The sequence below is a fragment of the Schistocerca americana genome, chromosome 1 (genome assembly GCF_021461395.2).
Source record: "Schistocerca americana isolate TAMUIC-IGC-003095 chromosome 1, iqSchAmer2.1, whole genome shotgun sequence".
Lineage (NCBI taxonomy): Eukaryota > Metazoa > Arthropoda > Insecta > Orthoptera > Acrididae > Schistocerca > Schistocerca americana.
This window is the reverse complement of record NC_060119.1, coordinates 439,107,501-439,135,279: the sequence shown is the minus strand read 5'-3', so window position 1 is coordinate 439,135,279 and position 27,779 is coordinate 439,107,501. Positions and strand designations below refer to the sequence as shown.

The 27,779-nt window shown below is 41.5% G+C and overlaps 1 protein-coding gene across 1 annotated transcript in view; it reads left to right on the top strand.

The window, feature by feature from the left end:
- The window catches only part of LOC124559675, a 766,753-nt gene that overhangs the window by 146,950 nt on the left and 592,024 nt on the right, over positions 1-27,779 (top strand). Inside the window, exon 2 of the mRNA XM_047130913.1 lies at positions 19,062-19,118. The gene's annotated coding sequence lies outside the window, so the exon portion shown is untranslated. The remainder of the gene's footprint in view (positions 1-19,061; positions 19,119-27,779) is intronic.

Below are 27,779 nucleotides of genomic sequence, written 5' to 3'. Positions count from 1 at the left end.
ACACGAGCGCTGCGACATCTGAAACAATTCGACGCCTTGGGTTCTGTCAGTCACTGGCCGTCCTCCACACAGTCGCCGCCTTGCTCTATACACTTTTCATCTGTTTCCAAAGCTTAAAGAACAATTTCGAGGACTTCACGTTGGTAGTGACGAAGCGGTACAAGAAGAGGTGAGGCTGAGGCTGCGTCAACAAAGTCACAAGTCCTATAGTGACGTCATCAACAAACTGGTCGCTCGTTGGGACAAATATGTTCGTCGCCAGGGTGACTATGCTGAAAAATAAATGTACAGACAAGAAGAATCAAGATGTAGAATGTTAGTAACGTTTGTTTTATTTAAAAAGCTTTAACTTTAGATTATTAAAGCCTCATAACATTTACGATTGCAGATGGTTCCAATTCGCGGATCCCGCCAATCTGGTATTGTCAGTATAGCGTGTAAAACGGTAAAAGAATTTCTAGTAATGTTGTATGTGACTTACTACTGGAGACCTTAAAATTGTAATTTAACAGTGGAAAACTATAAATTACGACTTAACTTTGAATAAAATATGAAGTAGTAAGATTTCAGTCGGTTTAGTAACAATGTAACAATCCCCCCCCCCCCGCCCCCCCCCCCCCCCCCCCACTCAGTGTTTAGTGTTCTAGGGCTAAAAGTTTTCACATACAAAATTCGAAGGCGTTACTTTTCAGCATGGCCTTGTACATTGCACTTTATATTTTCTACGTAACATACAATAACATGTTTCAGTGTAGGAGATCATAATCGTATACATTACGTCAATGCTACTCCTTCCTTCACTTGTCCTAGGAAAGGACATAAAATATATATCTTACTTTAAAATTTGAAATAGTTTTATTCATAGCTTCATAAACTAGCAGCAGGATGCTCATCTATATGCGTGCAGAGAGTTAGAAAATGTGTATGTGTTCCATATTCTTACAGGGGATAGCTGTGCTCACATCTAGAATAAAGTCATATACATGTTGGTAGTGTCTGTATATTTGCCATACTGAGGTTGTGCTGGTTTCTGAGCAAGATTGGTGAGTGCACGCACTGCAGCACTGTAAACAACGTAAATATTGAAATACTGCTTTCCTACTGCACGCTGGAAGCGAAAGACACGAGACACGGTAGTGTGGTATTGTTCAGCCAAAGATGTTAATCAGCGGCTCCGTGTCATGAACGTCTAAGACGCGCACAGGGCGAAATTTCAACAGAAGACAAATGTTCAGCAGGTTATTCCAGCGACTTGCGGTGGCTATACCAAAACGGAATAGTCCACACGTCAACAAGTTTTGGTTTCCAGATGTATGATTACAGGATTTTCTTATCTTGTTTTGACCAATATTAACTCCTGCAAGGAGATGAGTTGACATGGATTTTGTTCAACTTGGTTACTGATTAAGAGGGCAAACCATTGAGTCTACATCTACGTGATTACTCTGATATTCACTATTAAGTGCCTGGCAGAGGGTTCAATGAACCACCTTCAAGCTGTCTCTCTACCGTTCCACTCTCGAAGTGCGCGCGGGAAAAACGACCATTTAATTTTTTCTGTGCGAGCCCTGATTTCTCCCATTTTATCGTGATGAACATTTCTCCCTGTGTAGGTGGGTGTCAACAGAATGTTTTCGCTATCAGAGGAGAAAACTGGTGGTTGAAATTTCGTGAGAAGGTCTCGTCGCAACAAAAAACGGCTTTGTTCTACAGTGCTACTTTTATTGTGTTAAGCGGTTTTCGGCTTACAAGGCCATCTTCAGACGTTTATTGAGTATTGTCACCGAATAAGTTACAATTTTTGTAGAGGAGTTACACGTCTAGCTTGAAACAGAGACATAGAGTAAGTAACATCTTTGACAGTGTGGTGGTAGTGCACTGAAAAAGTAAAAAAAAAAAAACGAACAGTAAATAAATAAAAATGGAGTAGACAGGAAAAAACTAACACAAAATAGGAAAGGCATGCCTACATAATAATTTCAATTAATAAAAATAATAAAATAAAATTAGGGCTTGACAAGGCTACTCCAGGAGGTATAAGACATGGAGAGTGATACACAAACCATTACAAGAAGAAATAATTACCATTGTAGCTATAGAATACATAAGTAACTTAAGCAATATCAGTAAGATAAGCAGAAATAAATGCTGGAAATTGGATGAGTTTGAGGGAACATACAGTAAATGTAATCTTTGAGAGCGTGGTGGTACAGCACTTTTAAAAGATAAAAAGGCTGAACAATACACAAATACAAAAGGAGAAAACTGGACAACTTTAACATTATATTCAAAACTGCGGCTATTCAACAGTTTGCATTAAATATATGAACCAAGTGTAATATAAACAATATTTGATGAGACAACTACAAGAGGTATTAAACAAGGGCAGTAACACAAGTATTAGTTAAAAGAAAGCCTTAACAATTCAAACTATGTTTTAATTATTGCCACTCCAATTCAAGTATCATGTCTGTGGCTCTATCTCCCCCATTCGCGATAATACAAAACGAGCTGCCCTTCCTTGAACTTTTTCCATGTCATCCGTCAGACCCACCTGATGTGGATTCCATACCACACAGCAGTACTCCAGTATGGGGCGGACAAACGTGGCGTAAGCAGTCTCTTTGGTAGACCTGTTGCACCTTCTAAGTGCTCTGCCAATGAATCGCAGTCTTTGGTTTCATCTACCCACAACATTATCTATGTGATCATTCCAATTTAAGTTACTTGTAATTGTAATCCCTAAGTATTTAGTTGAATTTACAGCCTTCGGATTTGTGTGACTTATCGCGTAATCGAAATTTAGCGGATTTCTTTTAGTACTCATGTGAATAACTTTACGTTTTCTTTATTCAGATTGAATTGCCACTTTTCGCGCCACACACATATCTTACCTAAATCATTTTCCAATTCGTATTGATCATCTGATGACTTTACAAGACAGTAAATGAATATAGCTATTGAAGGAGTACAATTATGATATCAGGTAGTATGTAACATCGCAATAACTATGCAGACGATATTATTAAATGAGAACGAAAAAAGTGCAAAACTGTCACTGGAGTACCTTGCTGAAATTTTAGTGAAAGATTGTCTCAAGTAAGTGTCAATGAGAGTACGGTACTGAAACAGACCACGGCCTGGAATTTTGAAGGTTGTGCTGGAGATATCTCGTGTAGAACAAAAGAGGTAAGCTACATACGATCACAATAGTAATAGACATTTCCCATGTGCTGCAGACACTGTGTGCTACAAAGAGGTTCTACAGTAAGAACAACATGGAACACCGAAATGTGACATGATATGTTCAGAAATGTCGCTTTATGTGCAAAGGAGATTATCACCTTGGGCAAATGAATATATCCTGTTTGACGAAGGAGGAAAGAATATTTTGGAAGAATTTTGAGGCACAAAAAAAACCATATCAAGTTCAAATACATAAATTACTACAGGTGAAGAGTTCATTTTAAAGTCAAACGAGAAAATTTTGGCCACGAAGATGTTAAACACTTAAAAACGGATGAAAGTCAGTGAGGATTGGAAAGCAATTAGAATTAAAAATCCCGCTGCAGAGTGGAGGATAATTCTATCTTCCAGATAATGATGAAAAAAGAAGCAGACAGGACAGTTAGGAAGAAAAATGGGATGATCAAATCATTCGTGATTTTGAAGGGCAGAAATGGATCTACATCTACATGATTACTCTGCAGTTCACAATTAAGTGCCTGGCACAGAGTTCATCGAACTATCTTCAAGTTACTTCTCGACCGCTCCTCTCGCCAACAGCGCGCTTGAAAAACGAACACTTAAGTCTTTCCGTGCGAGCTCTGATTTATTTTATTTTGATGATCATTTCTCGCAATGTAAGTGCGCGCCAACAAAATATTTTCACCCTCTGAAAAGAAAGTTATTAATGGAAATTTCATAAGACGGTCCTTCTACAGCGAAAAATGTCTTTGTTTTATTGACTGCCACCCCATTCCGTATATCATATCCGTGGAACCTCTTCCAGTATCTGGCGATAATATAAAACGATCTGGCCTTTCTCTGAACTTTTTCGATGTCCTCCGGCAGTCTTATCTGACGTGGATCCCACACAGCACAGCAGGACCAAAGAAGAGAGTGGACGAGCGTAGCGTAAGCAGCCTCTTTAATAGATATATTACTCGTACATTTTCTAAAAGTTCTGTCAATAAATCGCAGTCTTTGGTTTGCTCTCCCCACTACATTATCTATGTGAGCGTACCTAATCAAGTAATAAAATTATCTTCTACAACACTATAGGATAACTTTTTTAGGATTCTAAGTCATTAAAGAATATGTTCCTGGTACAATGACCCTGACTATGTACCGTCTACGAAATCTTCCAGTGACAGCTGAGGTGTGTCTGTATTAGGATGACTCACAAGATATTTCAGTTTTTTTTATGTGTTAGATTCAGCCAAAGCCCAATTCACCCAAAAGGAGAATATCCGGATGCGAATTTGAACCGTCAACCTCCCGAATGCGAGTTCAGTGTGCTAAGCGCTGCGCCGCCTCGCTCGGACAGTTCACCAGATGCAATTATGTCACGTAATGATACAAACAGAACTTTGCACTGGCTTAGTTATAGAACACAAAACACAATGTACAATACAGGGGGAATCAGACTTCCATCGAAAAAGATTCTGAGTTGCTAGTATGTATTAAAAGAAAGAAATTGGGTCAGTAAGTGCATACTTTAAAAGCTATGAAAATTTGTTCCTGTTCGATATTGTGAAACACATCTCATTGCTGAACAAGTGCTCAAAGCCCTTAAGGTATGTGCTTTAAGAAACCGCACGTTATTCTGTCTACAATATTACAATAAAGGCAAGTATTCTTGAGGAAAGATAAGGAAAGGTTCTCAAAAACACATTTAGCCATGGACCTGTTCATGGAACTAAGGGTTGTGTAAGAGAAAAATGTGAGCATAATCTTTAAAATATCGTGTAGTGTGTTCTCGATTGTATTGTATTTATCACGTACTATTAGTGTGAGGGGTAGTGAAACGAAAACGAGACAGATGGAAAGAAAAGCAAGTAAACTGTTTACCATTTCAAAGGTTTATCGCCATAAACTGCTAATACATTCAGTCAGCTGGGAGACAAGAAGGTCAATGGCTTTGTGGGAAAATGTTCGCCATTGCCTACGGAAACACGATTGTACCCACGCGTGCACTCTTGGCCCGGAGCAGATCGAAGGGCACGATTGTCTTCCTTCAGGGCTCCAAAAATAGAAAATCGCTCTGGGAGAGATCGTCGCTGTGCTCTGTGTGGAGAATTGTAGCGTGGGAAGGGCAGTGAAGGGGGGGGGGGGAGGGGGGAAGGCACGTGTTTTCAAGGTTGTTCCCTGTTCCCTGCTAATCTCTCCCCATGTGATTTCCATATTTTTGGTGCCCTGAAAAATAAATTGTGGCCATCGATTTGCTTTGGACGAAAAGTTGGACGCCTGAGTACGATCTTGGTTCCGTAGGCAACTGCAAACATTTTCCCATTAAGATATCTTTTCTCAGAGTGGTATAAATGTAATTAACAGTTATGGCGATTATTTTTGATTTAGTGAACAGCTTATGTGTTTTTCCCATCTGTCTCGTTCTCATTTGAGTTCCCCTTACAACTCCGCTGCAGCGTGGCACGAGCCTTGGAGAGGGTACTACTTGAATAAATGTCTCTTATTAGCATTTCTGTGACCTGCTCTTATTCACGTGACCTGCTCTTAGTCTGTAAACAGTAACGATTTCCCTCCTCGTGAGCACCAAGTTGAGAAATTAAGAGTGGCACGGAAACTGTTTCTGTATCGCCCAGTTACAGTTTGTTACCGTTACATTAGGCGTTCTGGTTTAGCTTTTTTGGCGAGTGTACTATGTAAACCACTGTATGGTAGGGATATATGGGTAGGGCGCATGGTGCCCCATTTTCGCCAATTGATGTGCACCTTAGACGCCCTTAACATTAACATGGTCCGGCATTCTAGAAGAATCAGATATCTGAGTTCCTTGGAGCACGGTACTCGTTCCGTATTCGTTCGGCAGCGGCTGGCCAGCAGATTGTGCCCGAAAGTCAGGGTCGACCGGTGCGGCGTATGCGGGTGCCAGGCAGGTGGCAGCGGCAGTGTCGCCTGCAGCAGGTGTGGCCGTCGGCAGCTGGTGAACACGGGCCCGGACCGCGAGCCCTTGACTGCACTTGGCCGGCTAGCGCCGCGGCCCGCAGCTCTCCAGCGGCAGCAGGTGGAAGCGCGACGCCATCAGCATGCGCACCGGCCGTGGCCAGCCCAGCCCTTGGACGGCTTCCAGAGGCCGTGCCGTCAAGCTCCGTCGACGCGCTCCGTCACACACCGCGCAAGCTGCGCACCGAGCCGACAGCACCACCTGCTACGAGCCGTCTGACGAGTCATTACCGCTAAGAGCTGTGCCCGCTGGTGTTTAGCTTATGGAAGACCAGGAGCACTGCTCACGTACTCCGGCTCAACAAAAAATGGTTCAAATGGCTCTGGGCACTATGCGACTTAACTTCTGAGGTCATCAGTCCCCTAGAACTTAGAACTACTTAAATCTAACTAACCTCAGGACATCACACACATCCATGCCCGAGGCAGGATTCCAACCAGCGACCAGAGCGGTCGCTCGGCTCCAGACTGTAGCGCCTAGAACCGCACGGCCACTCCGCCCGGCCCGGCTCAACAGATTTGTAATATGCGGCTGCTTGGTTGCAAATATCTTCCATTTCGCGCTATTCTAAATACACAGTCAGAGCAGGTTTCGTAACGCTCCAAGGTATACTAAGTCATGACTGCATCCGTTACTTTAACCACATTCTACCACAGTCTAACAACGGTGGCCGAGCGGTTCTAGGCCCTTCAGTCTGGACTCACGCGACCGCTGCGGTCGCAGGTTCGAATCCTGCCTCGGGCATGGATGTGTGTGATGTCCTTAGGTAAGTTAGGTTTAAGTAGTTCTAAGTTCTAGGGGACTGATGACCTCAGATGTTAAGTCCCATAGTGCTCAGAGCCATTTGAACCATTTTTTCCTAACGTAACAGTCGCGACATTCGCCTCGATTATGTTGCGTACTGCGCCAGCAGCGCGCCAAGCGGCCAGTAAGTAAAACTGTAGAACGTGAAAGCGAAAGCGAATGGCAGTTGTTTATTTTTTGTTTGTGCAACGGTTTTTACAAACGGGAGCGTCTGTAGCGCAATAAAATGCAGAAACAACGAGAACAAGAAATCACACCTGTCTTTCTTTTAGGTTTCCTAAAGACCCCGAGAGGCATATACCATCATGATACTAAACTGCATCGCCATGATTTGCTTGCAGACTACAAGTGAAATAGTGATTGTTTCGTTTTAGTAGCAGAAAATGGCTAGTGAGCAGCAGACGACAAGGTCTTATGAAAATGACCCTGTGTACCTTTATAATAATATCAAGTTTTGTTCACTACACTTCGAACCAAACCAGTTCATGAATGCAGACAATAATAAACTGGTATGGAATGCTGTACCCACACTGTTTGACATCCCGAATAAGCTATCTCAACCGACGATGAAGAGGAAACAGCCAAAAAGTTTCGATAATACTTCTAAAGCTGTAAAACAGTCTTACGGCACAGAAGCAGCCCTTTCAACTCTCCGTATATCAGTGCCAGACTCATCTGAACCGTCAAGACAGACCTGCTTTGAAGATGAAGTGGTTAGATTAAGTGCATTATTCGTGTCTTGCAAAAGCATGTGAAGTGTCAAATGTGCAGATGGCTAGACTTCGTGCAAAACTATTACGGGACTGGGAAATTGCCTATCATTTTAGCCACAGACAGCAATAGAAACTGTTTTAGAAGGATCAAATGAAGCCGGCCGCTGTGCCCGAGAGGTCCTAGGCGTTTCGGTCCAGAATCGCGCTGCTGCTACAGCCGCAACTTCGAATCCTGCCTCGGGCATGGATGTGTGTTATGTCCTTAGGTTAGTTAGGTTTAATTGGTTCTAAGTTCTAGGGGACTGATGACCTCAGAAGTAAAGTCCAATAGTGCTCAGAGCCATTTGAACCATTTGATCACATGAAGAAGTACAAACAAATTTTGAAGACTCTAGGATCCCGGTATTTAAAAAAAGGTGCTCTTCATTTGTTGTTCAGTAAGATTAGAAGGAGAAACGTGCTGCAATAAGGAAAGACGAAAATAGGTTGTTTGCTTTAAATTAATTATATTACAGCACTCAAGCATACGGGTTTCGTCAGATCGTTTTATTCTTCCGTCAGTGCGTACTTTACAAAGGGATGTGGAAGGCCTGAAAATGTGACATTCCACCATTTAAAGCAGAAGGTAGAGCATTTTTCTGATTCTGATACATTAGTGAATATTTCTTTAGATGAAATGTCTCTAATGGCAAATTTAACATATGACAGCAGTTCTGACAGCGTTATTGGGGTTGAGGACTTGGGCTTTACGCGCACAGCATATTCCTCCCACTATTTGGCATTTACTTGCCCCACATAGAATAGTATGGTGTGGAAACAGGTGACAATGACGAAAACACAGTAGGCCTACGGAACGATAAGTGGGGGTCTATACCTTTTGGACGTATACATCTCTGTTTCGTACGTGCGAATCTGTGTCCTTATTTTCTTTTCGTATCAACGTGGTAATTTGCAGTTCTATCCAACATCACAAGTTCAAATGGTTCAAATGGCTCTGAGCACTATGGGACTTAACTGCTAAGGTCATCAGTCTCCTAGAACTTAAAACTACTTATACCTAACTAACCTAAGGACATCACACACATCCATGCCCGAGGCAGGATTCGAACCTGCGACCGTAGCGGTCGCGCGGTTCCAGACTGTAGCGCCTAGAACCGTTCGGCCACCCCGGACGGCCGCTATTACATGACTTGTGACATCAGTGTATGTCGTTACTGACAGAATTATACCAGACGGAAGTACCGAGGGGCGTAATATGCAAAGTATCTCTCTTGATGATGTCAGGGTACGCTAAAAAATCAACAGCGGAATATTTGTGACAGGAAAGGATAGTAATTTTATTGCTGGTAGTTTCACTCGCAGCAGTTTACGCTGTCCTCGTAGTTTCACTCCTACCCGCACACTGTGAAATCGCTACATATTCGGAAGTGAACAATCGAATATATATTTCGTCCTTTGTTTTCTGATCAGACGGAAACGTAAATAACATCGAATATTGCTTAACTTACTTATATTACATTCGTAAAATAGTCCCAGAATATGTTAAAACCGCTGACAAGGGAACCTCCCTATCGCACCCCTCTCAGATTTAGTTACAAGTTGGCACAGTGGATAGTCCTTGAACAACTGAACACAGATCAATCGAGAAAACAGGAAGTAGTTATGTGGAACTATGAAAAAATAAGTAAAATACGCAACTTGAGTAGTCCATACGCAAGATATGCAACATCAAGGAGAGTTGGAACTCAGGAGCGCCGTGGTCCCGTGGTTAGCGTGAGCAGCTGCGGAACGACAGGTCCTTGCTTCAAGTCCTCCCTCCAGTGAAAAGTTTAATTTCTTATTTTCAGTTTATCTGACAAACACTTATGTTTCCATCACTTTTTTGGTAGTGATTATCACATCCACAAGAAAACCTAGATCGGGCAAGGTAGAAGAATCTTTTTACCCATTCGCCAAGTGTACAAGTTAGGTGGGTCGACAACATATTCCTGTCATGTGAAGCACATGCCGTCACCAGTGTCGTATAGAATATATCAAACGTGTTTTCCTGTGGCGGACCGGTTGACCTATGACCTTGCGATCAAATGTTTTCGGTTCCAATTGGAGAGGCACGTCCTTTCGTCTACTAATCGCACGGTTTTGCGGTGCGGTCGCAAGACACAGACACTAAACTTATTACAGTGAACAGAGACGTCAATGAACGAACGGACAGATCACAACTTTGCGAAAATAAGAAATTAAACTTTTAACTCGAGGGCAAACTTGAACCACTGACCTCTCGTTCCGCAGCTGCTCACGCTAACCACGGGACCACTGCGCTCTTGAGCTCACACTCGCCTTGATGTTGCCTATCTTGCGCATGGACTACTCAGTTTGTATATTTTGCTTATTTTTTTATAGTTCCACACAACTTCATCCTGTTTTCTCGATTGATCTGTGTTCAGTTTTTCAAGGCCTATCCACTGTGCCAACTTATAACTAAATCTGAGAGGGCTGCGATGGGGAGGTTCCATTGTGAGATCAGCACATAGTGGGATACATACCTAATTACTTCAGTTCCGTAGCTCGCGTCGCGTTACGCTGAGGAAATGCCATTTGCATATGTTGTTTCGATTATCATATCTCGTGAAGGCTTGTTGGAGAATTACTAACTGAAAGTTAATAAACGGCATGTTTCAAGTTACACTGAAGTAATATCCAAGTCATCGGATAGCGATATGCACATTTATAGATTGCTGTAGTATCGTGTACACAAAGTATAAAAGGGCAGTGAATTGGCAGAGCTGTCATTTGTACTCGGATGATTCATGTGAAGAGATTTCCGACGCGATTATGGCCGCACGACGGGAATCAAAAGGGATTTGAACGCGGAATGGTAGTTGGAGCTACACAAATGGGAAAATCGTTTTCAGGAAGCGGAGAATACCAAATTTCAGTTTTAGACTACCTCCCGCCACGGACAACGCAGTGACCGACGGCCTTCACTTGACATCCTAGAGCAGTGGCGTTTTTGTAGAGTTGTCAGTTCTAACAGACAAGCAGCACTCCATGAAGTAACCGCAGAACTCAATGTGGGACGTACGACGAACGTATCCAGTAGGCAAGTGCGGCGAAATTGGGCGTTAATGGGCTGTGGCAGCAGACGACCGGCGCGAGTGCCTTTCATGAGAGCACTAAATCGTCTGCAGCGCCTCTCCTAATGTTGTGATCATATCGGTTGGACCCTAGACGACTGGAAAACCGTGATTTGATTAGCTGGGTCCTCATTTCAGTTGGTAAGTGCAACGATGGAATTTTTATGGATGACAATGCGTCATGTCCCCGGAGAACATTCTGGAGAATTCGAGCGAATGGTTTGGCCACCCAGATCACCCGACATGAATCCCATCGAACATTTATGGGACTTAATGGAGAGGTCAGTTCTTGCACAAAATTCTGCACTGGAAACATTTTCGCAGCTATGGACGCCTATAAAAGCAGCATAGCGCAGTATTTTTGCAGGAGACTTCCAACGACTTGTTGTGTCCATGTCACGTCGCTGCACTACTTTCGGCAAAAGGAGATCAGACACGATATTGGGATGTAACCCATGATTTTTATCATCTCAGTGTGTAATAAAAAACATTTAAATAAGCCAAAATGAATAAGGCGTCTGCCGCATCGAGTGACACATCATTTTGACGTCACTTCCATTGGTATAGCTCTGCCGTTAATATATATTGTAAGTATACTTCTTAACTTAGCCGGGGACAGTGTACCCTTTCTTTCGCCGTTGGTTCTGTTTGAACTGTAGCACGCTTAGTGCGGACGACAGACATTGTTTGAGGTAAAAGTATATAATTAGGAGCCGGAGAGTGGAAATTACGTGCATGGTTACGTTAAAGATATTGAAATGTATAACACGTCACTTAACAGGGAGGCACGAAACGATATGACAAGAGACGTAAGCAGAATGTGTCTTATGGTGGTTATTTCGTACGTATAACTTGAAGAATTTTCACGAGGAATGGACTACAGTGTATGAGAGGTAGAACTGTGATTTCGACCAGCATGTATGTAAGAGCTAGAAATCATAGTAACTGACTCTTAATGATAAATTCCAAAGTGTCTGGAAACTTGAACTATTGTTATTCGGTACTTTACGAATAATTAATAATACATACTAGTAATAATGACATTAACAACCAATGTATGTGAGCTCTGCTATTAATTAACCAGTCCAATAATGGAAAATCAATAATGTATGACAATTATTTAACGATAGTGAGTTCACAATCACACCAATTTGAAATTCATTGTACTTTTATTTATTTGTGATAACGAATTCACAACCCTTCTCTTACGTTAAAGAACTATTAGACGAGTTTAACTGACAATTTGAAATGTTTTTATTTACTCTCGTTACTGTCCGTGCAGTAGAACGCAATTTTTCATTGGTGCCTCTGCTAGATAAACGTGTTGAGCACGCTGGTTCCTTCATGTGTTCCTTTCTGACTTTGTGCATGTAATTGCATTCACTGTCAATTCAAGCTGTTACTTAAAGCGCTTTAAACATTTTTCCTCTGAGTACGTATTTTCACTAAAGCTTCAGTACATTATTTTAAGTAGGCAAATTTTTGTCTTTACGTCGCTGTAAATGCAACGATTTTACTTTTGCGGCATTTAGATTTCTCAAGATTTTTTCAATAATTACTAGTACTTTTACTATATTCCCTTTGATTCTGAACGAAAAAAACTACCGTTTACCAATAACGTCGCTAAAGCAGATTAAATCCGGTACCAGAACCGTTTATTCAATAAAGTCGTATATTTATATGGCAGTTAATTAAGTTTTCCAAATTAGAGATTAGCGCCACTGGTATCAATGTCGCAGTGTATATCAAATACGAAAAACGTAAAATAATACTTTCCTGTTCTAACACACTCTCAATCAAATCACGTCAGTTCGAATTAAGTGGCTCAATAAATGCACACACGTTGACTGGGGAAAGAATTTGTGTTACTCTCATACATAACCACGTCCTCTTACCAAACATGGATCGTTCATTTTGTTAAATAAGACTATGTCGCTTGTCAGGTAAACATTAACACACACCTTGAGGGGAACGAAATTAATTTTTATGGGATCAAAATGAAATGAATAGTGCTCAATAACAAAAGGTACAAGAACCACCTGTTTCGAGATAATTGCGGTTTGGATACAAAATGCGAAAAATCACGTCAAAATGCATGTGTACTGTTGTCAAGAAAAAAGAAGTGCAGACTGTTTGGGAAAATATCATCATTACTCACAGTTTGATAGTTTTAACAATGCCACAGACTGAGCCAAGTAACCTATCATCGGTGGGAAAACAGTTAGTGCGAACGACGTATGCGGGTGATGAGTGCACGTAACATGAATGCTAATACGGCGGCTGAGGTCTAATGCAATTCACGCATTGTAAAAACAGCCTGATCCATTCCACTGTAATGAGAATAGATAGACGGTATTCACCAAAGCGATAGAGTGCGTATTAGGGCTACATCACGTTACTCAGTGTTTTATGTAGTCATTTTGTGGCCGTATCGAAAGCAGAGTACTTCATCTCTGAGTTCGTAAGGAACGTAATTTTTGAGTATCACATAAGTTGTTCTTCAAATCATACCTGATTCATAAATTGGATTTTCTACCATTCGTGCAAATACTGATTCATTTCAGCTATTGAGAAATTTTGCGTATTTCTGTTAGTCTCACACAAAGTACGAATATGTGGATTACAGATACAAAGACATATAATTTATTGAAACTGCTTGTGTGTACGTAGTAACTAATTTTAAACCACAATCTAAAATTTTAAGAAGAAATAAGTGTACGTTAAGTACATCGTGCAAAATGAAAAGTAGGCTACGCTACTGAGTTTTAGAATGAAATATGCTTGGTAAGTCTTTTTTTAAAACTTGGCTAGTCTTATCGAAAAAATATGTTTTAGCTACGTGAACAGGGTCCATCTTAAATATTACTTTCATAAAATTTTGATACAACCAAACGCTTCCTGGCGTAGTGGATAGGTTATCACTTCCGTTTTTGACCCTTTGCAATACTCTTTTTGCTTCAGTCCAGCGTCGGTTGGGGAGAGTTCTCTATGACCTGTGTGTCATTTCTCGGTATTTTGTTGGATGTATCTTTTGTATAGTACAGTGTTTCCTAACACACTTTTCCTGAACAGAATTTTTCAGACGAAACTGATCGTCTGGAAGTACAGTATGCATACATTGGTTGAGAGATGAAGTATCCTCCTGTAATCACGGGTAATCTCGGTTCTGACTGACTTAAAAATTCGCAGTTGAGTGATAGATCGTCATTATTTTTACACGTTGTCTACTTTAAACATCCTTTGTTTTTACTATACAGAACATGGCGAAGGGTTGTCACAACTTGCTTCGCAGCCGTGTAGATGTATTCTGCTTCTTGTTTTTATCATGACCGATGGATAATCTCTCGTAATGCTATGGCTTTGCTGCTTCAGTCCACTAGATATGGTTTTGGAGGACATGATTCAATGGCTCTAAGCACTATGGGACTTAACATCTGAGGTCATCAGTCCCCTACACTTAGAACTACTTAAACCTAACTAACCTACGGACATCACACACATCCATGCCCGAGGCAGGATTCGAACCTGAGATCGTAGCAGCAGCGTGGGTCCGGACTGGAGCGCCTAGAACCGCTCGCTCACAGTGGCCGGTGGGACATGGTTAGTGTTCGTTTACGCTGATCCACTGAACCGTGTGGATGACAAAGAAATCGGACTGCTCATGCGTTTAACATTATTAGTATGCGCTTAGAATGCTAGAATCACCAAGTCAGTCCCTTCACCGTTGGAAATCTTGTTTTCAAAGGAATGGGTTTCTTTTTGAATAGAAACAAAATAGCGAGGTTTTAAGGAATATCGACCACAGTAGGTGATACATCTCCAAATATAGAGAATTTGAGCGGTAGATTTCGTTATAATTTCTTCTTTTACTTCCATGAACTCCGCCCTTAAGAACCATTATTTATCTCAGACCATGCATGAAGCGAACTACACCATTGTTTGTGAACTGTAACAAGTCGCATAAAAGTGATGTGATAGGTTACTTAATCTGTAGAAACTCGTGCCTTCCTAGTGACGAGAAAGTGTGGGAGACAGCTCTGTGTTCATGCATGCAGTTAGGAAAAGGGAAGGTAAATGAATTTTGTGAGCTATTGGGAAAGACCATAAATAAGAGGACTGTAGACTTGTTTCTGCAAACAAAAAACAACAATTTATGTAACTTTTTTGTCCAAGTGACGAAATAATGACTACCCCTCGCAGACTACTAGGATGGTAGTATTTTAGTACTAGCAAGAACTGCCGTGTATTAAAATCCAACTAGTGCCCGAATTCGGGGTGTCACGTTTCCCGTTAATCCCATTCCGAAAGACTAGCTGAGAGTTAATTACGCGTTCTCGTGGGATGAATTTACGCTCGGCGCTCTGATGAAAGACGCACGCCCATTTAGCTGTCGTGTCTACTTAATGCCAGCGCGTACTTCCCCTTCGCCGCGTTGCCTGGAGTAGCAAATTGATACGGAGAATCCCCGCATCGTCTGAGGCGCCTCGGGTTTCGCACCAACTCGGCCCTCCTCTAATATTGCGGCTTACGAGTCCCTGTGCTAATGAATATGCATGTGCCGTGTTTTTTTTTCTCATGCACAATAATGTGAACAGATCGTGGGGCGTTTGATTCAATTACGAAAGCAGCTAATTTGGCTGGTGTCTGCAGGTTCCCCTCCACAACTCCTCTATTACAATTACTTCTCATGCGAACCCATCCCAAGGAGGCAACAGCTTGGCATTTACGAGACAATGCTAATTTTTTATTATCTTGGTTCTGCATTTGCTGCTATTAAATTCACTACACCGTGTGAAACATTCCGTTCTGTTATCTCATTTGTTTACATTTTCTTTTAAGACCGTTACACACCGAGCGTGTGTATGTAATGAAGGAAATATGCGTTCCCTTTTTTTCCCTTGTTTAATATGAGATGAAACGGGGAACACCTACTACAAGCAGTTATTCATCACAACAGTACAAAATTAAACATAACGGATTCCTGCATCCTTTCGTTGAAAGAAGATTGCGGTAGGCAGCTAGTAAGATAATTTCTTTTCATTTGAGACTGAATACATGGCTTACGTCAAGATGATAAAATTTATATGATAAATACACCTGCACTACACAATAATATTATAGAAACTGAATACTAACTGAATTTTCCGTCTATGCTTGGCAGAACATTATAACAATATTAAATAGGAAACACTTCCTAATGTTCTGCAAAACTACATTTATTTCGTCAAAACTAGTTTCCTCCATCTTAGGCCATCTTCAGGTGACAACTGAATGTTGCGAACACACAAAATTACCTTCTACTGACGTAGATATTGTTTACACAGAAGAAACCAAAACTATGGCATGTAGAGTGTTGACATACGAAATTATCACTTTTTTGTCAAGCGAAATAGTTACATTACCAAAAACAGGAAACACACTTTTTATGAGGAGATAATTTAAAAACTAATAAAAACATAGTCAAATTAACGATTTCAGTCTAGTATTTGAAACTAAACATTAATTTAACACAGCGGAATACAACGTTTTCCAGTATGGTGATCTTTCTGATTTTCTTAATAGAATGTAAAATTTCACATTCTACGCCTTATGAGTGCATTTATGCGATAAGATGATTGACAAAGATTGAACCTTCCTTTCTCATTTCTTTCTTTGTTTCTTTCTTTATCTTTAGCTTCTCTCGTGTTCAGGAAACCTAAGTGCCACACCTCTGCTGTCTTGCAAGTATATACTTTTCCACAGTGCTTGAATATATTACACACCGAGGGATGCAATTTGCCTTCACTATTGAATAAAAATTTTCATACGCTCTTGATATTATAAAATGAAAGACGTCTATTGCGACACTTCAACTTTTTGCGAATTTATCTGAAATTTTGACAGTATATAGATCGACGCACCAGTTTTTGTGATAACTCACTGGTTCGTGTTGGACAGTGTGTGGAAGCCGTAGTAAATTACCAATCACTGGAGTTGTAGCCATTACCGGAAGCGATGTGTCTGGTTGTCGGTAGTCTATTTGAAAGGAATATTCAGGTATTAGAACGGAGGTGAGGTGATGCACCATCGAATGGAAAACTGCATGTCTGTGGTTCACACGTGAATGCCGAGCTTGCAGAGATTATTGTGCCTGTAGCTATGGTTTCTCTGTAAACGCTGAATAAGGGTCTCCTCCTATTGATACCTATAGTAAGGTCCAAAGTACTGTAGTGATGTATCTGATTGTCTAGTGGCAGCAGTCAGTAAATACCGATGATGCTTTGGATAACCAGTACGATCCATGACCACTCAACCGCTTTTACACATCCCACAGAGATTGGTGGGAGCTAGGTCCAGGGCGCGCACATGTTGCTCCGTAGCTTCCGAGTTTTGTTTGGGCCAAAAGAAGTGGGGGAACTACAGAAACATTCTCATGTTCACGTAAACAATTACCAAGCTTGAACAGTATCCTGTCGGCAAGCGGGTTGTATCACCTCATAGTAGTTCGCTGTCATCGGCGAATACCAATGTGTACCGCGACTTGTCTACTCGCCCTTCGTTACCCTCCAAGCATTTATTGGCTGTGAATAGCTAGATCTTGGTCTCTGATGATATGTCCGGCCTGCTGAAGCGCATGTGTTGAGCAGCGGCTCTTGCATCATGCAACCAGGAGATAGTTCTTGAAGGTCGGGCTGCTCAACCGGTTCTGTTCTCCAGGATTGAATTAGCGAGCAGTCAGCTGCTCTGTGGTCCGTCTGACTACTCCAGTCGTGGGGGAGCCTCGTCGTCGAAGCGTTATTCCAACATCGGTCCACTCTGGCTGCATCTGTTGTTCCAGATCGAGGCGCCCAAGGAGTATGCTAAGAGTGGTAGTGATAATGTCTGTATTATTGCCTCACAAAAAATAAATCTAAATTCATTTTTTATCAGGTTTAAGGTGCATCTCTTAAAATCACGTAACATTGAAATCCCCGTGCCACAGTCCCATAGCAGGCAGCTAGAGGAGCTTTGTATGATGTGGAGATGGGCTGCACTGTGATTTTCGGGTCCTCTAGTGGCGGACTGCGATAGTGTGACGCAGGATTTCAGTGTGTACTTGGTTTTCAGAGATGCACCTCCAACCAAATAAAAAATAATGTTGTAAAATTTTTGTGTGGTAATAATTCAAACTTTATGAATAAAGACTCATGGGCTACCCGAAATAAGCGCATTGTTAAAGTCGGAGTGTTTACACGTGTCATCCTTCATAAACACGTGATCAAATGCGCTGTTGCTCGGGCTGTGAGCCATCTTACTCTTATCGTTCCCACTGATGGCCAGTACATGGTCTGTTGATACCCCAGTCACTTGAAACGCCCAACTTCTTTCTTCTTTGAGACGTAAATCTCGATCAGTTGTTCAGTTGCTGATGACTGTAAAATGCAGTTACAACAGACAAATGATACTAATTCTTGTCTACATTAATACAGTACTGGATTGACACAGATGCAAACATTACTGAGGTACGCGAAAGATTTTAACAAAGCAATCTTAAAGAGATCCTTGTGCTTGCAGAAATAAAAAGTAGCATTATAGATCGCAATATTATTTTGTGTGTTATGTTGGGAATCGGTTTCGATCATTAAAACGATCTTCAGACCAAGATTACAGACGGCCAGAGGAACCTGTGCACTGAGCAGATCATGATAGACATTAGTTGGTATCATATTGCGCCTCTGGGCACTGTGTCCTCTGGTCATCTGGAGTATTGGTCTGAAGATGGCTGTAATGACTGAAACTGGTAATCAGCATTTAATATGGCCAAATACTTTATACACTTGAAAGTATTTTATACAGAGACGCGGCACAACCGTCACAAGAACTTTAATAGTCTGTATCACTCCTCCAAGACTGTCATATCCATCAAAAAATATTTTGGTCTTCACCGTACGCTTGTTGGACGAGCCCTTGATGCTCAGATAGTCCCATGGAATTTTTACTAGTAGGAAAAAAAAACATCGTTTCAAAACAAACATATCAGAAAAGCCATTGCAGTTCCCCGTTATCCGCGAGGCTTTATCTCGACTCTCGATAAGTCGGCTTTGTGCGCGCCGATGGTGGCGGGCCGTTATCTGGGGCCGGTTTCATTAATATGCAATCGCAGCCGCGCTATTATCCATTGTTTACACGCGGATAGAAGGGTGTGGCGGCGGCGGCGGCGGCGGCTTCAGCAGAGTTAATCGCTCAGCGGCGCTCTTGTTGCAGGTGCTGAACCTCCAAAGGACGGATGCTGTTCGTGTAGTAGTGCCGGCCCAGCTACAGGTAAGCAAGCAGCTGCCTGTTCACTCATTGCTATACCGCTGCGGTTAGAGCGAATTTGGGAAACGTTGAAAAACATATGAGAAGGTGTATGTGGGATTTTAGGAAATAGCCGTCAGTCACAAAAGTAACATTAGAGCAGTCACTCAGATACTGACTACTCAAGTTTTGCATTAAGGCCTTCTGCAATCACTCGTTTTCTTCGTATCCTGTTCTAACTGCAGAGGTATAACACTATTCTAACTCACTTCGTGGACTTTTACCAGTTGCCCTGCTGCTCTAGTTCGCAAGCACAGTTCATACATAGGGTTACTCATAAGTACCTCTTGGGTTTTAGGTCTGGAAGAAGAAAACTGCAAGACATACAAAAATATGGCGCATGTTGGAACATGTGAAGAAATCATCCGCCCAGTACTGTCACACAAAATTAGTTTGTACATGCAGATAGGCAACCCGCTGAACAGCTTTCCAAAGTGAGTTGTTGCCGCGGGACAATTAGTTCCACGGACTTCAACGAACTGCTCGTATTAAACGCCTGTATCGTCTGTTAAAACATGGAGAGATTCGCTAGCGATCGATATGCGTCTATTGTCGATACATTTGTCGTCATGGATCTTGGAGCTGTGTCAGTTAATGAGTTAACGCTGAGTTCTATAATTGTGTATTGCCTCTAGTTGTTGCAGGTATAAAAATGACGTCATTGAAAAGCAGGTGATAGTGCATTAATGGGGAAAAAAGTCAGTGCACTTCTTACAGTGGATAAAATGTATAATTGTTGAAAAACATAGCTGCTGACATTGGTTTTGGAATTTCAACAGGGCCAGACTGGAAGAATAAACAGAAAGAAGTGGCAGACTTGCTTCAAAATGATAACAAAGGACACTTTATAGAGTCGTGGGACAGCAAAGAAAGAACCGCTAGATGACGTACTTATCATGTGGTGTAGTGTAAAGAGGGAGAGTGAAGTTCCGACTCCAGGCTCGATATTGCAGGAAAAAAGCGTTAAATTTAGACAAGAATCCTTCTAATGATGAGGTAGTTACTTAGTTGGTTACATGTCTCATCGATAATTTGAACTATTCTCGTGTCGAAATGACATGGAACGAATTAGTTTACTGAATCCGTATGAATCGTTACTGGTAACATTAATGAGCACATTATCATTTTATTCCTGCTTATGCAACTGCATTTAAAAACAATTATTTTGTTACGAAGATAAAAGATCGACACAGCCTCCAGCGACTGGAGAAAGACTGTTAGGAGATACAGTAGCTGCTGACAATATAAAAAAATCGAAAATCTTGTTTCTTTTGAGAAGTTGCTCCGATTCAAATTTTGTGGAATTGCACATTATTTGAATTTTAGTTAATCCGGATGACGTATCGTCGCGCCCAGTCCTGATAAACAAGGTCCCGCAGTATTCATAAGCCTACCTGTTCACCTGTTTCAAATCCAAGCGTTTTAACCCATTTTGGTAGGTGCTTGTGAGACATTCTGAGACATAAAATGGATACGAAAAATCGGCAGAAAACCCACAAGCACTTCATGAGAGTCTCATTTCATTACTCGGATTACTCGTGTTATCTCAAGTATTGATAACTGTTACAAGGGTCCGTGATCTGCAGTGTTGTTAAGGATCAGCATGGGGATGACAAGAATGAAGATCAAGGAACGATGCTTTAGTAACTGCACCGTGTCCTGTTTAAAGGAACCATCCCGACATTGTCATTGAGCAATTTACGGAAACCAAGGTACGCCTAAATCTGGATGGCCGATGTGGATTTGATTCATCGACGGTTCAAATGCGAGTCGAGTGTTCTAAAGCGCTGTGTCACCTCACTCTTTGATATTAAAGGAAGGAGTCAGAATCCGAGAATTCGCTTCCGATAGCCACAACGGCACTTGGTGATAGATTCCCGTCCTGCTAAAGTATCACTATCAACAACGCAAAAAAAAAACTGTTCGAGGTTTCAGATTAAATGGAAGAGAATGGCGCACGTTGCTGTGATCCGGAAGTAGTTAAGTTATTCACCTTTACCGCATCTCATTCTGAAATATGTAGTGTCATGAATAATTTAATTCACAAGGCCAACATTTAATCATTGTTGACGAACAGAGAAACATTATCACTAATATTTTGCGTGTGGACTTCAGAAAGCAAAATCTGTTGTCCAACAAGAGTGGCACATAGAAGAGAGTACGTTTTCGGGTTCTGTGTAGAGAGAGTTTTACTGCAGTACGGATAATACGCACTTCACAGTGTGCTAGTGAAATGGCACGGCAACTGGAAACTTATTCCCAAGTTGAAGTACGTAGCACAGTACGATCCTTGTGAGCAAAATGTCTAAATCTCACACAGATTCATAGTGAAATTCTAGCACCATGTATACCAAATACAATGTCGCATGCAGCCGTAGTGAAATGATGGTAACAATTTTACCAGGATGATCTGGAAGTTCAGTTAATTCACCATACGATGTCCATCTTGTCGACCAGCTGAAATAAAATCCGAGTGGAAAGAGGCCGTCCAGTGATGAGGGCGTTTACACAGCGAGTCTCGAGAGGCTCCGTGACCAAGGAGCGGATTTCTATCTTCGAGGATCTGAACCAGTGGTGGAAGAACCCGACTGTTGTTTACAGATACTTGGTAACTATCTCGAAAAATAGTGTTATGTATCTACGCTGCTTTGAAGTGTAGTGCTGCGTTCAGCAAAAGTTACTCGGCTGACAAAGAAATGTGCAGCTTTCTTTTTGCAGTCCGCTCGCATAAGTGTCTTCTATCTTTTCTTCCTTCTTCCAGCATTAAGTTTCCTGACTATTCAACTAAACAAATCTTGACCGCATCGTTTCCTGACTCAGTATGTATACACGTTTATTTTATGGCCGACTTCAGCCTAATATAGAGATATCTACGTCGTTTAACTTCGTTCAGACGATTTTTAAGGATGAATATCTTTTAATTACCAACTCTTCTTTTTGCGTTGTAGCACTCAGTCCTGTAACATGTAGAATATAAAGCTTAAGATTTTGCTGTGACTTTCGAAATGTTATATTCAGGTGATCTGTTTCTCGATACTTTGCGTCTCCCTATTTTTCGTTACAAACTACGATGTATATACCGTTTATAACATCAAATACCAAACTGGGACATCAACAACAGAGAATCTTGTCATATTTGTTCTCAAAATTATTTTTCTCTTTTAAGAATTTCCCATTTACGTAAATTGTCGTGAGCTGGTAATTATTTCTTAATTCATTGCATTTAACATGCTGCTACAATCCATCGCACTGGTTCTCGTTTGTTCGCTTATTAGTTTTTTTGACTGGATGTTCTTCGCATATGGTTATGGAAGGCCATGTTGCAGTCTGTCTGGTTCCGATCTGACAGTACAATCAGACGACTACCTAGGGGGAAATAACTTCGTTTGTTTTCGTCTTTAATTTTATGGTGGCTATAATGTCTCTTATAGTATCTGTGTGTTTGATATTCAAGTCTGCATCCACTGGTGGATATGTTATACACAAGAACTCGCCATATTTAATAGGCACTACCTCTACCTTAAAAATCATGTACTAACACACCATTTTCTCAACAAGGAAATTACAGATTCTCTTTCGCGGTATCCATTTTCCCAATTTTTACTGCCAAGAAACTGAAAACAAACGTGTCTCCCTATGCATACCAGTTCCGCAAGCAATCATTCTTTGTCTTTCCCCTTTTTTCTTACTGATGCGTTGCTGAAGTAGAAATTCGTGCATTGAATTCAGGATTTCTTTTGAAATTATTCGTCTTCCTAGTATGGGAAGTTATTAAAAATTTGTTGCCTCAGTACCTCCACATTGAGTTAGAAGCATGAAAGAGCTTAATGTTATACAACTGCTTTCCAAAAACTTTATTTATCTTAACACCTATAATATCTCGTAAACCTTCCATTCCAAGGTTGGATATCCTGTGATTTGAGAACAAGAGCTCTCGTAGCGCGCTTTTTTGGGTGTGTGACGCTCCCGATGTTATCTTTGTTCTTGCTCAGAACTTACCATCCTGGTAACGTTCTATGAGTGAAATCTCCATGCGGGAATCACCTTTGCTTTAGTCATCAGTCTTCTTTCTGGTTTGATGAGAACTGCCACGAATTCCTCTCCTGTCCATACTCTCCATCTCAAAGTAGCGTTTGCACCCAACGTGCTCAATTATTTATTGGATATTCCGTACAATCTTTACCGTCTCACACCATGGAAGTTATTCCCCGATGCCTTAACACGTGTCTTATCATACTTTCCCTCCTCCTTCTTTGTGTTTCCCACATATTTCTTTCCTCATTGATCCTGCGGTGAACCTGTTCGTTTCTTATCAGTTTGTCTTGTTTTCAGTATCCTTCTGTATTACCAAATGTCAAGCACTTCCATCCTCATCATTTTAGTTTCCCCCATAGTCCATGATTTACGTCAATTCAGTGCAGTTCTTGGAACGACGCACCTTCTCAGTAAATGTGTTCCTCAAATAAAGGCCGGTGATAGTAGAAGACTTCTTTTGATCTGAAACGCTCCCTCTTCCTGTACTAGTTTGCTTCGTATGTCCTCCTCGCTTCATCCGCCACGTGTTGCTTTGCTTCCTAGGTGGAAATATTTAACTTGTTTTATTTCATGGCGACAAATGTAGAGATATCTATTCCTCTTCGTCTAACTGTCTTACTGACATAATTATTGTCAGAGTATCTACTCTCATAACTTCAAATGCACATCATTTGAAGAATTACTTTTACTGTTTATTACGTTGTACGTGGAAGATTTTTATAAAGCTTTCTTATGAAAGTCACTTGCAAAAGCGACCGAATCGACCAATACAATAATATAATGACGCGGTCACATACCAGGAAAAAATTTTGGAAGACAATAATAGCCACGGAAATCTAAGGTCTCAAATACCCCCTTTCAAAATTAGCAGACTATCAGACCTAAATGCATAGACGTAAACTTTTATCGGACGATGTGTTTATGCATAATCATCTCAGTGTTGCGAATACTTATTTCGTTCGAGAATATGTCGACGTCTGGGAGACTTTAAAATTTTTAAATTGCATATGACATATGCATATAATTTTAAAGCACTCTGCCAGGCGAAAGCATGCTGTGGGAACTAGCTGGAGAACAATAAATATTTTAGCAGCTTTGTGATGGTTACACACAAAAATATATTTTGTAAACTGTTGTTATTGTGGTGGTGGTCTTGTCGTCTTTAGTTCGAAGACTTGTTTAATGCAGCTCTCCGACTAGTGTATTCTGTACAAACGTCAGTATCTCCTACACTCGCGCGCGCGTTTTGACAGCACATTTCAAACGCTGGTTTCTTCTTGTCTCGACTATTTATCATTCACGCTTCACTTCTGTACAGAGCTACAAAAGGTTCAAATGACTCTGAGCACCACGGGACTTAACATCTGAGGTCATCAGTCCCCTAGAACTTAGAATTACTTAAACCTAACTATCCTTAGGACATCACACACATCCATGCCCGAGGTAGGATTCGAACCTGCGACCGTAGCAGCAGCACGGTTCCGGACTAAAGCGCCTAGAACCGCTCGACCGCCACGGCCGGCCACAGAGCTACATTCTGTACATCAAATTCATAAACTCTGTGGGCCACAAAGATTTCATGATTTGTGGATTTTACAACCACACCGACGAAGGAGTTGGCGGTAGAAGGCAGACAGCCGCTCATACCTGCTGATGAAACGTGGGCGGCTGATCACTCTACAGCAAGTTTACAGAGCTTCGCCAGACCTGTAGCTGCGTGTCTGTTTGATTTTTACCAGTTAGACTATTTTCTCGCCAGGCATCTTCAGTATTGAACAAAATAATTGTGGGTATTAGGCAGTGGGATCATAGGACAAGAAAACAGCTAAATCACAGACGTTCCGATCGTCTTTGCAGTGATCATTTTAAGGCGACTAACAGTTAGAGGTCCTGAAGATTACCGCTGCAAAAACGGTCGCAACGTCAGTGGTTCAGCTGCTTTGGTGTTTTATAATGAAGCAGCCTAATACTCTAAATTATTTGTTCACATAGAATTTACATTTTCAGCACTGTTTTAGTAAACAGGCCACAACACTTGCAACAGAGCCCCATTACTGCAGGCGCCACGGACTCGCGATCCAGTCGCGGTCTGCGCAGCTGCAGGCTGGCAGCCGGCGGCTACTGTGCAGTCGAGCTGAAGAAGAGCGTGCCGCGCCCCGATGAGTTCCCATCGATCGCTATCTGCCGCGCCAAGGCCGAGGGCGAACAGCTGCCCGCACACTGCACACGCACACGCAGACGCCGGCGCTGGCGCTGGCGCTGGCGCTGGCGTGGTCGGGTCGCCGCGCCTCTCCGCGCCGTAAAACTGTCTGCAGGCCAGTGCTCCGACACCGGCACCGGCGCTTAGCACAAGAGCAGTAATTAAGCCGGCCTCGCTATCCTCTTCTCTGCGCTCTGCTGCTGCGGCTGCTTCTCCAGATAACATCTGCGTCTCGCACTGCAGCCCCACTCGCTCTGGGTACAGTCGCAGCACCGGTCACTGTCAAGTCGCTCTCTGTGTACGTACGCTCGCCACTACTACTATAAATTACGTCGTCTAGTTGTTCCATGCAAATGTTGTAGAAGTCAGCACTGTTCGTTCTATATACCCTCTTGTGGTCAGTCTCGGCGCGATCTACAATGTATGATACTGAAAGAAACTTCGTAAGCCAAGACCGCAAAGAAAAGTCATTATATTGCCACAAGCTGAGACATCGTCGTGAAAAAAAAAAAACAGTGACCTGTATATGTAATAAGTTTCCTTTAATTTACGTCAATGGTCACAAACTTTTTGTTAACAGATTACCGGTTTCGGTCTATAAAGACCATCATCAGATCTGTTTCGTAAAAACAAAGTACATTAGGACTTTGCTTTTATGAAGCAGATCTGATGATGGTCATTATAGACCGAAACCGGTAATCTGTTAAAAAAAAGTTTGTGACCATTGACCTAAATTAAAGGAAACTTATGGCATTATATTGGATTACCAGTTTCGACAGAATTATGCTGTTATCGGATTTTATGCTTTAAAATTTTTACTACATGTTGCATCAGTGTTGCACGTTGCTTCGCATGGCATACATGCTTCCCACTACCATGAACATAGCTATACGTCGGCATATCAAGTATAAAACTATCACGCAAAAACTCAAGCATAATCATATTGCGGCGATTACACGTGTTCGTGTTCAGCACTAGCTATTAACACTGATGCGCAAAATATTGTACAAAATTTTTTAAGCATCCGATGATAATAGCATAGTTTTGTCGAAACCGAACATCCAATAAAATACTTTTTTAATATTGGCTTTTTTTTGTATGTTATCATTCCCCAAGAACATTACAGTAGTTCCCAAGGAACAAGGGTTGGTCTACGATCACCCATGTTTGCAAAATATCGATTTTATGAGTACAAACATCCATATTTAAACATCGATACTGTAGTCTTGGGCGTTTCGTAATGTCAATGTTAAAGAAAGTATGTCGACCTCCGACAGTGACAAAAAAAAAAGGCTTCTTTTTTCCATAATCAATATTTTCACATTAAAAGCGAATCTTTTTCTGAAGATGTCTCGCAATGATACCACTGCAACATATTTGCGACTTATCAAATGGGACGGCGAACGGATGGAAAGTAATACTATATTTTTGAACAAATTAAAGCAGGAATATTGGATATTTTGTGTAATAATTTATGACGTCACAATCACTTAAATACAATGTAGGGTTACGAAGTCTTTCCGACAAACGTCTAGTGTGACAGGTCGTGTTATGGGGAACAACTTTTGTTAGAGGCCGGCCCTGGAATGACGAGATTTCACCGAAGTAGCAGGGACACTAAACAGGCGAGCGGTATATCACATAGCCCAGTAAACAGTGTTTTTCGACGAGAAAACCAGTCTAATGTGTGTTTCTAAGCGGAGGAAGATGTTTCAGAAGCGAATGAGGAATTTGTTTCGCTCGACAGCCTTTCGTGCAGATCAGATGTCTGGATTATATAGGCAACACACATTACATATTAACGCCGCAGTATGCCTGTGTCCTTGTGCCTCTCAACCTTAAACGGCAGGAAGTTTCGGCGAGTAGTATGTCTCTGACAACAGCTGTTCCCCGTGATGTGATCTGCTTCAGTGATAGTGACATAATAAATTATTATGCGAACGTTTGCGTGGGGCATACTTCCAGTTCACAATATATCAATTCTTAAAAAATTTGGCTATTGTTGCAGACAAAGATGGACTAACGCCTTTCATTGTTCATTCATTTCATTTCATTTCATTGTTCATTCATTTCATGCTTTCGTGATGTCAGATACTGTGGGCAACACATGGACGTATTGGAAAACAGACAAACCGAACTTAATTTGTGCGGTGAACACTATAGAAAGCACAAGAAGGGAATAATTTGCAAACTGGTACAGAACGGACCTACCGTCGCAGCTCACTTATTATCTGAAAGATCGTCTTCTAATCTTTAACAAGAAGTATTACAAACATTGAGTTTTCCGTATCCAAAACAGTAAAAACTGCGCTTAAATGTTTGAGCCATATAGCTACATCGTCGGCCTCTCAAAAGACTGTTCTCAAAAGCAGGATATGCACTGTCTAAAC